Source organism: Etheostoma spectabile, unplaced genomic scaffold (assembly GCF_008692095.1).
Source record: "Etheostoma spectabile isolate EspeVRDwgs_2016 unplaced genomic scaffold, UIUC_Espe_1.0 scaffold00002036, whole genome shotgun sequence".
Taxonomy (NCBI): Eukaryota; Metazoa; Chordata; class Actinopteri; order Perciformes; family Percidae; genus Etheostoma; species Etheostoma spectabile.
The window spans coordinates 3,565-12,520 of record NW_022602842.1 but is presented as its reverse complement, the minus strand read 5'-3'; the positions used below and the strand labels follow the sequence as shown (position 1 = coordinate 12,520).

The following is an 8,956-nucleotide window of genomic DNA, read 5'->3' as shown; positions in this document are numbered from 1 at the left end:
TCAAAGCAATAGTATACACCGTAGTATGGTATATTTTTCTACTCTTTCCACCTCTGAAAATTATTCATTAAAGCATATGACGCGCTTATACAGTATGTAACCCAAACGCTAGTTCGTACAAGTTTTATTTATTATATTATATTTTATTTATTTATTATATTACATCAGAACAAATCGAAAAAATTGGTGTGGCACCTAAATCATGGTTACAGCTGCCGCCGTGGTTCTACTCCACGCCCTACACTATTATTAATACTACTATTTTTTCTAGTCATAGTGCTTTATTCGTACTATAATTGTCACTGTTCCAACACACGCCAACTGCTTTAATTATTATTAATCATGTCTGTAGATCTGTATCAGTGTCCCTGTGTCCAACCCGGCAGTGACAGATGGCCACCCACCAAGAGCCTGGGTCTGTCCGAGGTTTCTGCATAAAAGGAGGTTTTTTTCCTCAACACTGATGCACTAAATTCTTTCTCTCTCGGGGTGGGGGTGTTCAAATTGTTGGATCTCTGTGTGGTCTAGACCTAAACTGGGTCAGGATTTAGAGAAATGGCAGACCCAGAATGCAGAGAAAACAGAGCAGAAAAACAGAACTAAAAAGGGTTACAACAAAAAGAGTCTAAAGTAAGTATAGTACCAAAAAATGTTGAAGAATTCAAAAGCCCAGGAATCACAATAAACTGGACCACCGAGACAAAGGGGGTAGACATACTATACACGCACACATGATCTGCCAACAGACAAAGACAACACAGAGACTACATACACCAGGTACCGAGGGTGGAACCAGGGACAGGTGACACGAGGGCTCAGGAACAGGTGGAACACATCAGGGTGATCAGCCAAACACAAGGCGGTACAAAAAACAGACTAGAAAACAGGAAACATAACAGAAAAAGTTTGTAAAGTGTCTGAAGATAACTTGTTATGATTTGCTAGTATGAATGAAATTTAATGAAACTGAATTAAACATACAGTAAGTAAAGGATCTGAGTAATTTATTTCAATACTGGATATCAGTACCCAACATGATCTGAACATGTACTAGTGATTGAGATATTTTTGTCCATGTATTAAGGTCTTGAATTGATGCCACTACAACACTAAGACATTGTGCAGAAGTACATCAGCTGTATTTCAGCCTGCTGGTTGCCATATGATTAAACCTAAAACCAGACACAATCCATGCTACCTGCTGGAAGAAAAAATATCCCCAGAAATTGCCTTGAATGTGGCTCTCAAAGAATCAAAACTGGTTTTAGAATACAAGAACTCTCATGTCAGAGATTAAAGTAATACAAATTTAAAGAATTCAGAAAGTCAAAATGGTTCAACCTATACGGTACGTACTAGAAAACAGTCTCCTCTCTTGTGCGTGGAAGGAGGGGGTTTGTAACGTTCACTAACAGAAACGGCAGATGCAGTGGAAATAACAAAACTCAGGAAAGAACGGGTGCAGAGATAAATGCCATCTGCATAGCATGACTGCATGGGGCTGGGAGGGCAATCATGTCAATCACGCATAGCTCGATGTCTGTCATGTTATCTGATCTCTGATCCAGGAGGAAAGTACAGGAGCAATAAGTGCCTCCAAACCAAAGATGGAGTGTATATTATTAGAATAATTAAGCATGTTGGAAATATGCAAGGTCAACATCGTTTGTCAATGCCTTTTAAAACTATTTCACATGATTGTAGATAGATTGATGTGTATGACCATTTACTGGTCTGCTACCTCTGGGGGTAAGGTTACATGTTCAGGATGGGGAAATTGTTTTGGTTAAAATCAGATTTTTGGTATCCCTATTCACATGGGATATGGACTATTACCTGGTGATCTCTAGTCATTTTTAATAATTATGGAGGTTGTCTGTGATCTTAATCCTGTGCCAATGAGCCATGTCTGTAATTTGTGAAGTAAAAATCCCCCAAAACCCCCGCCCCCAAAATGACCAGCCATATTTCACAGAACACTGAGGTCCTGTGCTAATATTAGTCTTGTAGGGGTTCCGGGTTTTTCAACATTTTTTTTTCCTGTGCGCCATTTTCTCCCTCTTCCGATGACAGATATGGGACGGCGGGGGGGCTGCAGAAGCACTCCCTGCCGCTTCGTTCGAGAGCTTCCACATGTTTTACATGGACTCCTGATTTGAGAAATTTTTAGAATCTTTCAACTTTTTGTTGCCATTGTCCTCCTGGACGATTGTGATTGGTTTAAAGAAATGTCAATAAACCAGAGCACATTTGTCCCCCATCCCAGAATGCTGTTTGGACTAGCCAGACCTTCCTCTGCAGCGCTGTGGTAATGCAGTGGGGCGCAAAAGTTTGGGCACCCCAGGTAAAAATGTGTATTAATGTGCATAAAGAAGCCAAGAAAAGATGGAAAAATCTCCAAAAGGCATCAATTGACAGATTAGACATTTGTATAATATGTCACAAAAAGTTAGATTTTATTTCTATCATTTACACTTTCAAAATAACAGAAAACAAAAAAATGGCGTCTGCATAAGTTTGGGCCCCGTGCAGAGTTTCTAGCATGCACCCCCCGTTTGGAAAGCTGAGACCTGACAGTGTCATGGATTGTTCTCAATCGTGGACTGGAAAGACCAGGTGATGCCAATCTTAAGGTTTTAAATGCCCAGATTCATCTGACCCCCACCAACAATCAGCAACATGGCTTCCCCTGAGCAGTTGTCTAGAAAACTAGAACTGAAAATAGTTGACGCTCACAAAGCGGGAGAAGGCTAAAAGAAGATAGCAAAGGGTTTTCAGATGCCAACATCCTCTGTTGGGAATGGAATTAACAGTGGAACAGTGGAAGTTAAAGATCTGGAAGACCAAGAACAATATCAGTCAGAACCGCTCGCAGGATTGGGAGAAAAGCAAGTCCAGACCCCCTTTAGACTGCCCGATCCACCAGAAAGACCTGGAGACCCTGGAGTTGGGCTACACCATTCCACTATAAAGAGATCCTCAAACAAACATGGTCTTCATGGAAGAGTCATCAGAAGAAAACGTCTTCTACGTCCTCACCACAAAAATCATGAACATATAGACAAGCCTGATGCATTGTGGGAACAAGTTCTGTGGACCGATTAAAATAGAACATTTTGGCCGCAATGAGCAAAGGTACGTTTGTAGAAGATAGGGCCCAGAATTTAATGAAAAGAACCTCTGTCCAACCCCAAAGCATGGGGTGGGGATCCATCATGCATCTTTTCTTGGCTTCTTTATGCACATTAATGCAAATTTTTACTTGGGGTGCCAAAGCTTTTGAACCCTACTTTATGGTTAGTAATCAAAGTCCTTATGGACACAACAAATGGCATTTGTCCTTCTGGAACCACACTGTTAAGCTCTATTAAATCAATCCATAAGTTGTTGTTTCTGAAAGGAACTGGCTGTATCTTTATTAGTGAGGCAGGTGTCCGGGCACAACACACACACTTCAGCCAGACAATTATCAATATCAGTGCACATAGTCGGCGAGCCTACATGTCCCTCAGCGAGACAGGGTGCTTTAGTGAAAGGTGCCCTTGAGTCAGAGGTCTAAAGCGCTCTGCTGCTTTCATTTGTTTGAAAGGACCAAAAACGGTTGTCCTCTCTGCACTTATTTGATTGAATTGTTAATGGCAGGGTGAGATTTCTGCCGCACGCCGCTGCCTTGCATGCATGCGAATGTGGTGCGGAGCAGGTGAGGATCCTGAGGGGGAGACTGATCATCATTCCACAAACTCCCTGCACTAATCCGTTCATAAGAACTGCTCTGCTCTCTTTTCCTCAGCGTTCCTCTCGCTCTCATTCTGGTTCGTGGCCTTTCTCTAAAGGACAGTTGAGCCTGCACAGTGTTTCTGGCCTTCTTTTCATCTGACCTTTGACAAAAATAGCTATTGTGTTACCTCGGGGTTGTGTAACACGTACCCACATACCTGGAGTAATATCTTAAGTCAGGGTATCTCAGCTGATTGTATTTTTAGAATGGCAGCCTTTGAAAGGGAGAGAGAAAAAAGCAAATACAAAATAACCAGAAGCCACATGTTAAAGTTAAAGGCTGGACATATCAACACAGCCCATATGTCATGAGGACATATTTTTGTTTCAACAAAAGCACAAAGACACTTTCTGTCTGTCTCTTCTCTCAGCCCCTTATGCACTTTCTTAATTTTATCAGTCGTCATGGCATGTGTCGCAAGCAGTTTCAGTGTGCGACAGTAATAACCCTCGGTGCGGAAACACCTAATAATATAGTAATAAAACGTTGGGAACATTTATTAAACAAAGCTTTTGCATCAGGGATTTTTAGTAATCAAATTATCCGAGTTACAGCCCTAGGTGCGATGTCATTCCCACATCACATCCTCCAAACATCTTTCTAAAATAATCCATGTGATCCTGATTTAGATATGACAACGATGACCCCGGGTCTCTCTGAATCTGAATTAAGAAAGTAAAATGCACATGAAGCTGGAGGGCAGTCGAGTAATTTGCCATTTCAAAACATCAGCAAAGCTGCTCCCACTTCTCTTACGAGACATCCCGACATTACAAAGCAAGTCCAACGGTATTTCTTCTCCTTTAGAAGGAAAGTTAATGGAGGTGGGGATTTTAAGATGAACACATTTTAGTGAATAAATAGGCTGTTATATTAGATTTCCCTTGTTTGTAAATGATAAAGAGATGAGATAAGTATGAATAGCAATCACACAGAACCCTCTTGTAGCATCAGAGGTTGTACTGTCATGTGAAACCATGTGAAACAGCCATTAACAAGAAAACAACCACAAATCATTTTTGTCCCAAAGGTATTCTGAAATCATTTTTTATTCATCCGGCACCCTAGTATAATGGCAATCTGGTGTCCTGTTGTGTATTCACAACTAGAGCTGGGTGATACAGGAAAACAAATCTAATATAATACTTTTAACCAAATACACCAACTGGCAATAGTGTAGGGTCAACTATTGGTGCTTTACAAAAAAATATTAACACAATGAGTTTTAATTAAATAAATAATCAATAATAATGTGGATACCATGACTTCCATGTCACAAGAAATCCAACAGCAAACTGAGCATTTCATTGCGTTGACAGTACAGTAGGGCTAACGGAAGTACAGATTATTGTCCCTAACCAGCCGTGGAATACCAATAGTTCTCCTCAGGCCGTGTGGACAGGCCTCCAGTGAGCAGCCTGGTAATGGGCTCCCTGTTCGGAGCGGAGTGGAGCGGCCTGAGGACTTGGCCCGAGATGAGGAAGGGTAATGATCTTTGGCCGATGAGTGAGCCATACTGTGGCCGCTTCCACTCAGCGGTCTCATGCTGCACGCCAACAAACGCACCACACGGCGTCATCCCTCCAGTCGAGGATGTTTTCTGGACGTCCCAGTGAGAGTATCTGAAGCTCAGTGTCTTGGATGTGCCTCAGGAGCTCCCGGGGGAAATGAGTGCTGTCCCGGGCCCTGGCATTTGAAAATGCTGTTCTTTCTTTTTTTTTGTGTGTGTTTTTTTTTTGGGGGGGGGGGGGGGGGGGTTGCTTCCTGGCTCTGGCTGCAACTTCACAACAGATGGCCAAATGGACATCCACAACGCGGCCTTCTGGTGCCATCCTCATGCCACATATGCTTCATCCCGCGGCTATGACTTCCTGGAGATTGCTTTCTCACAGTCCCTCACAGCCGTCACCATGGCTACACAATCCCAGTTGTGGGGAACAGACCTCAGTGTGCACAAACGTGCACACACGCACACACAGAAGTATTAAAACCCTCTTCAAGCCTTAAATCCCCACATGTAAGGCACTCCGAAGCCACTGTTGGATATGATTTTATCATTCCAACATACAAATGCTGGAACACTGTCACTTTCACTTATCTTCAGATTTCACATGTCATGAAGCCAAATCGTTGGTCCTAGATCATACGATGCTTCTCAGTCAAGCTTCAACAAACACTTACTCTCGACTAAATGAATTTCAACCTCTGGTTATGACAAGATAATCAGAGGCATTTCAACACACAATGGCGAGCAGTCATCTGGTCATGCTTTGGGAAACAATCGCGCTGCCTTGGCTGACTGATAAACTCAGGCTAATCTGTGGAATTCTTTGAAAGCAAACACAATTGATTGTTTTGTAATTAAATTGGCTCCTCAGAGCATGATAGAGAACTTTGAAGAACTGGAATTACAATTACAAAGGCAGCTATATGCACACCAGTTGTATTGGGCTTTATGATCTGTCTCGAGTCCAACAAATAGAATCAACCTGATCAATTTACACTCTCTTCTACCAGGAATGTTTTTTTAATTGGCAAACATCGCATTGCAGCCAGAGTTGAGCCAGGTTGGACTCTTTTGACTGACAACCATACTTTTGCAAGAACCCTCTGCATCAGCACACCTGCTAAACCAATGCATAGGCCTTACTGAAATAAATGACAGGATTGACTTTTTTCACACAGTGCTTATGTCGCTCTGAAAAAATTATCCTCCATTCTGAGAAGCCTTCAGCCATTGTCTGCACTAACAAAGGTCAGCTCTGCAGCTCAGGTTCAAAGTTCACCACATGACACATGTTCGTTGAGGACGCCAGAGAACAAAAACAGACAACATACAGTGTATCATACAAAGGAAAGAAGCTGACAATATAGAGATGACAATAATATTGATCATCTCATCGGGCTCTGGGGAAAACCAAGGCTGGACAACCAACTGGGCCAAATAGACTAATGCCCCAGTCCTCAGGTTTAGGAAAAGATGGTGGGGTTACCAAATGTATGGATCCCCGTCTCCTGGCTGAAAGTCCTGTCTTGTTTGACCCATCCCCCTTTCGCAGATTTTCCTTCTTTCATACACTTGCTACCATAGTCGCTATAACATTACATCATCTTACAGCGTCACGGTAGAGCTGCTGCTCTGTCCGGAGCGTTCCATACAGACGCTGAGGGGAGATTTCAGCATGGTATCTGACGCTGAGAGACACTGATCAGGAGAATGGGTTGTCACAGCATATCCTTGGTTGTGGGTTATTTTTAGACGGACGCGGTCTAAAAATCCAGCTTTTACATTCATTATTTAATTTCAAACTGAGCTCAGATGCCTCATATTTCGTAACTTGTGCAAGTGGGGTCTAAAAGCAACTTTTTCCCCTAACAGGCGTTCCAACTATGGGTTAATGCATGACTTAGAAACAGTGGAAAGTTTAACTTTAAATAAAGAAAAGCACTCACTAGGAGGATATAACAATTTTACAACAACAAAGAACAAAACCTGGTTGGTTGTAGATCTGACATAGAACTCTTGATGAAACTATCACATGGAAAGACAAAGACGGACTGACACAAGACAAAGGGAGACAAGGACAATTTATACATGAGGCAGGGGAAAACAGGTCAAACCAATCAGGGGCGGGGTAGACAATCACAGGGGCGGGAAATTCACACAAAGGGAGGAAGTCAGGGTCTGAAACGAGAGGGAAAGGGAATACAAAATAAAACAGAAAGGGCACAACAAGAATAGACATGAGTGACTTAACTTAAACTTGACTAGACATAACAAAAACTATATGTCCCATGCTTAAAGCGTTCTACCAATCACTTTTTGCTAAGATGGTGAGAACAATTATATTGATCTGAACATATAGACAAAACTAGTTCAAATTTCCTCAAAAGCACACACTCCAGTAATAGTTCCAACACTGTCCAGGCCTCATATCCATAGTGACACTGTATACATTGCATAAACTGTTGCAAGTAGAAGTTTTCGGGTCCCCATCTTAATATTTTGGTCAGACACATGAGTAATTACAAAGAGACACCACAGACACAGCAGCTCATTATCTGCATTCTGTTGTTCTATCACTCCATTCTCTGGGGAAAGTAAACCATGGCATCTCTATGCCCTTGCCAATGCTTCGTGGAACAAACAATGTTGTGAGGCAGAACCAGGAACTAATTTCATTAGCGGCTGCCATTTGTGACTGATTACAGGCTGTTCTCAGTGGCTGGCAAGCAGGTCCAAAGTTCTGGGAGGTTAATAACCAGTAACAATCAATTACTTAACCAATCTGATATGATCAATGGGGTTTCTAATCCAGGAGACAGCATGATGAGTAGTGGATTACGATAAAACCTCAAACATCCAGAAATCTTTTCATTAGCTATGAGCTGCAGCTAAAACTGTTTTGCAAAATCCTTGTAAGGCAACCTATTAAAATCTTGAATTCCACTCAAGCAAAACTGTCTAACAGAGAACAACCAAATATAAGTAAAGTTATAAATCGTATTTTAAAACCAAGTCTCAGGGTTAAGAACTATGCAACATTGAGTAAAATATAAAAACAAAAACCACAAAAAAACATTGACTAACTCTGCATTTTTGATAACTAAGCCTAGGTGAAGACATTTCCAGAGGTTGGGAGGCACCATTCTAAGACACAGTGTCCTTTGGTGTAGGCTCACTAGTCCACACAGCATTCTGGGATGGGAGAATAATGTGCACTGGTTAATTGTCATTTCTTTAAACCAATTACAATCGTCTTGAGCGGAGCTAAACAACGGATGGAGCTACACTGTCTTCCTATTTTTCTCTCTATACTGTATTCTTCTTGCTGAAAACTGCTGCTGGAAATTTCAATTTGCTTGCGGGAGTCATCCCAAAAGGATTAATGAAGAGAAGTCTAAGTCTGAATCCACCGGAGTTTAAAATTCCAACACAAAAAAAGCAGAAGCTAACTGACATCTGGTGGAATTAGAGCCATCCCGGAGTGGAACGCCGTAAATATCTACCTTTGGTTTTGCATCTAGATTTTGGGACAGCCAGAAGACCTTGGTCAGTAGATCTCAGTGACCTCACCGTGGCCAGAGGACAAAATAATTCAGAAAAATAAAGTGTGTTCAGTGTTTCCTTTATCGAGTAATAGTTAAAAGTCTAGCGGCTGCCTTTTGGACCACCTG

The 8,956-nt window shown here is 41.8% G+C and overlaps 1 long non-coding RNA gene across 1 annotated transcript; it reads left to right on the top strand.

Annotated features, from left to right (window-relative positions):
* The first annotated feature begins 644 nt into the window (after nucleotides 1-644).
* LOC116675537 (uncharacterized) lies at nucleotides 645-7,501 on the top strand. Its single transcript, XR_004328432.1, has 3 exons — nucleotides 645-825; nucleotides 2,695-2,696; nucleotides 7,407-7,501. It is a non-coding gene; the product is annotated as an uncharacterized LOC116675537 (long non-coding RNA).
* Nucleotides 7,502-8,956: the final 1,455 nt, after the last annotated feature.